Source organism: Mus caroli, unplaced genomic scaffold (assembly GCF_978045245.1).
Source record: "Mus caroli unplaced genomic scaffold, Mus_caroli_1 scaffold_15, whole genome shotgun sequence".
Taxonomy (NCBI): domain Eukaryota; kingdom Metazoa; phylum Chordata; class Mammalia; order Rodentia; family Muridae; genus Mus; species Mus caroli.
The window spans coordinates 15,541,957-15,546,267 of NW_028227270.1; the positions used below are offsets into that span (position 1 = coordinate 15,541,957).

General features: G+C 36.7%; 1 pseudogene; it reads right to left on the bottom strand.

The window, feature by feature from the left end:
• Positions 1-554: 554 nt before the first annotated feature.
• LOC110308354 (large ribosomal subunit protein uL1 pseudogene) lies at positions 555-1,018 on the bottom strand (annotated as a pseudogene).
• Positions 1,019-4,311: the final 3,293 nt, after the last annotated feature.

Here is a 4,311-nt window from a genome sequence, read left to right on the forward strand (position 1 = left end):
TCTGTTGCTTATCTGCACATAATTAATGCCAATTTCTTATCCTTATCTTTGACCCTGACAATCTCATTCCTGGCATAGAGTTTTTAACATTTTATGACTTAATCCAGGATCTTTACAAGATGTCTCTTTTTTTTTTTTCAGAGCTTCTGTGACGATGTGACTCTAGAGAGAGAGAAATACCCTTTTTTATACCCACTTTTCAGACACAGCTTATCATTATGTTCTTCTAAATTTCTTCCTATAGTTATATTATGATTCATTATTTATTATATTTATTATTTCATTTTTCTCATTGTGCAAATTCTATGAAGATCAAAATATTTCCTGCTATGCTTAGCATGCTGTCTCGTGAACCAAGGATGGTGCTGATATATAAAATTAGAAGTAGGTGAAAAGAAGAATTGATGAGGCAAGGTAATGATGTGAAATATTGCTATTTTCCAAAGAATGATTCAAAGAATAAAAAAGATCTACAAACATTGCATTGTGCTGTATATGAAATTTTATTTACTTACTTACTTAATTAAAATAGCACTAAGGTTTATTGAAGTATCCTAGTATAGGCCCTGTGGCTTGCCCATGGTGCTCTTGATGTGCCAAACCCAGACATTTTGCTATATGTTCTTGAACAAGGACACCAAGCAATTAGCAGCCAGGTGGATGTTGTAGATTAGCTCATTTTCAGTCATCTTCAGGTGGCCAGTGGAAACAGCCAGAAACTGCATCTTCATTTGGAACTTGATTGGGGATTTGACCTCATCAATGTTGGCTGCCATGTTTTCATTGTATGTCAACAGGGAAAGAAACTTGCCAGGCTTGTTTAGACCTGGATCTGGGATATGCATGGTCTACCTGATCAGACACTCAGAAACCAAAAAGGAGTTATCCTTCTCACCAAGTGTTTTGACCAACATTTTTGCTTATTAAGATTCTTTAGCACCTTAATAATCATGTGAAGTCTATCCAAGGCTTCTGTGTCATCACTGCGCTGTGGATGGCCCAGGATGCACACAGAGCTCTTAGGCTAAATGACCCAAAGTTATAGATACACACAAAAACTATATGAAAATGTACTAGATAGTATATAGATGTAGTCATTATAATCTCATTACAGAGTGTACCGTTTTGTAAAGACTTCCCACTGGGAAAAGTATTCCAGCAATTAAGGTTAAAAGTACAGATTTCAGTAATATGATGAGGAGGTATATGGAGAAGACTAAAGACAGCAAAGAATATGCTTCCAGGAAGGGAAACCCAGATGAATCATCATCAAAAAAAAAAAAAAAAAAAAAAAAAAAAAAAAGAGCTACACATAGCACCACTTCTGAGGGGGCAGTATAGGGCCTTTGAAGATTTACTCTCCAGAAAAAATAAGAATGCTGTGACAGATTGTTAAAATCAACCCCCTTCCCCGGGTTTTTGGAAATTAGCTAGTGGCTATGTTTGAAAGGTTATACAATTGTGAGAATAGTGAAATGGAATTCTCTCACTAGGAGTGGACTGTGAAGTGTATAGCTTCATCCTACTTTTGGACCATGTTGTCTGCCTTTTGTGTCATCTCTTAGCTTCCTGTTGCCATGCCCTCCCCATCTTAGGGATGTCCAGCTCCCTGGAACCATAAGCCAAAATAAACACTTAAGTTGACTTCGGTCATGTTTTTTTTTTTTTATCACAAAACAAAATTTAACAAAATATATGGCCTTTGCTATGCCAAAGTTCATTTTACATCTAGTTTTTAAAATTTATTTAAACCATGTAATGAGATGGAAGTTTATTAGTTGCTTTTTCTAGATATACTGTAATGATTGTAATTGCTTTTATTATGTTGAAGTTATATATACCATTTATTAATTTAAATAATTTAAGCTATCTTTAATATTGCTTCTCATATTGACATTTCTACCAATAATCTGCTTTTTATAGTTTGGTATTCTCAAATATGGTCTTAGAGCTAAAAAGAGAAGTGGACACATACTCTCATCCCTAACCCAGAACATACCTACAATTGATAAAAACTTGCAAATGAATATTTAGTTTTCTTCAAGAGAGCCTTACTGGAGAAACAAATCCTTCTTAAGGGTAGGTAGGTTCCATGCCTAGCAGTAGATGGCCGACAGAAAATGACCTCAGTGGCATCTCTGGAGGTTATCTGTGGAAACAGAGCACTTTTTATTTTTTACTCTTACATAGGCTTTCTGAATATATTGTGGCTTCTAGTTTTGTATCTTTATGGAGTTCCTGTGTGTTCAAATATCTGTTTCTCTGCATCTATATGTGTTTCTTGAGCTCTTAAAAAAAACAACTACTTTTCTTGTTTGTTTCATTATATTCTGATTTGTATGTCTTTGTTTTATTTTATCTTATTTTATTATCACTACTTAGACCCCTGTTCATTTTTTAGCAAAGGATAGAAAGGGTATTGATCTGGATGGGAGGGAAAGTGGGAAGGAACTGGGAGAAGAAGAAGGAGGGGAAAATGTAATCAGAACATATTGTGTTGAAAAAATCTGTTTTCATTTTAATTTCTATCATTTTATTATTTAAAACAGCCTTTAAATTTAAATATAATTTGATCATATTATTTTCTCCATCAAGATTTTTAGATTCTCCCTTCCTTTCTTCCCACTCAATTTTAAATGCTTACTCAAAATAAATAAATAAATACATGCATACATACATAATCTAATACAACAAAAACAAGAAAACAAAACAACACTTTCCTCCCAAATAAAATAGAACAAACAAATAACAATCTGCAATCAAATAAAAACACATATAAACTTGTAGAGCTCACAATTTGTTGGTCAACTGCTCTTGAACATGAGCCCTTCACTGGAGTGATTGATATATCTACTATCATTCCATTGGAAAAAAATTGATTTTTCCTCTCCCAACAAGTATTAATGACAGTTGAGTTGTTCGCCTCTATCCTGGTGGTTAGGTTTTCATTCAATGAAACCTTGCTCATTTTGATTTTAACAGCTTTGTTTTCTTTTTAAACTCTGTCCTTTCTGGCTCTTATATTCTTTCTGCGTTCTTTTTGGGTGGGATTCACTGAGCCCGGTGGGTGGTTGGAGGGAGACATCCTATTCTAGGATGAGTCTCTAAGGTCTCTTACTCTGTGCATAATATCTGACTGGAGGGTTGTCTCCATATTTGTTCCCATCTGCTCCAAGAGAACGCTTCTATGATGATGTATAAATAAGGAAATAATTCATGGGTATAACAGAATATCATTAGGATAATTTTACATTTCTTTTTCTTTTAAGACGAGTAAACAAGGTTTTAATCTAGATCCTTGTGCTACTTAGTCTTAGGTTCCTAATTGCACTAGTACTGTCAGGTGTGTGTGACATCTTGTGGAGTTAGCCTTAAGTCAGACCAGTTTTGGGTTGTTTATTCCCACAAGGTTTGCATCATCATTACTGTAGCATATATTGTACATAGTGCACCATTGTTGATAAAGAATTTGTAGCTGGCTTGTTTCCCTTTTGATAAAATGCAGAGTACCTTTCTGAACCAAAGGCGAAGGAACATATGGTTGAAGGCTCAACGTTGGCACCAGCTCTACATCTCCATAGTCAGTGATCATATAGGTGATGTACTTAGCAAAGGGGTTCTTTTATTAGATATATTCTTTATTTACAATTGAAATGTAAATACCCTTTCCTGGTTTCCCTTCTGAAAATCCCCTATCCCATTCCCCCTCCCCCAGCTCACCAACCCACCCACTCCCACTTCCCTGTCCTGGCATTCCCCTATGCTGGGGCATAGAGGCTTCACAGGACCAAGGGCCTCTCCACCACTGATTTCCAACAAGACCATCCTCTGCTACATATCCAGCTGGAGCCATGGGTCCCTCCATATGTAGTCTTTGGTTGGTGGTTTAGTACCTGGGAGCTCTTGGGAGTCTGGTTGGTTCATATTGTTGTTCCTCCTATGGGGCTGCAAACCCCTTCAGCTCCTTGGGTCCTTTCTCTAGCTCCCCCTTTGGGAACTTTGTGCTCAGTCCAGTGGTTGTCTGAGAGCATCCATCTTGGTATTTTTCAGGCACTGTCAGAGCCTCTCAAGAGACATATGAGAATCCTGTCAGCAAGCACAATAGTGTTTGCGTTTGATGACTGTATTTGGGATGGATCCCCAGATGGGGCAGTCTCTGGATGACATTTCCTTCTGTTCCATAGTTTGTCTCTGTATTTCCTCTCATGGGTATTTTGCTCCCCCTTCTAAAAAAGACCAAAGTATCCATACTTTGGTCTTCCTTTCTTGAGCTTCATTTGGTCTGTGAATTGTATCTTGGATATTGATGTC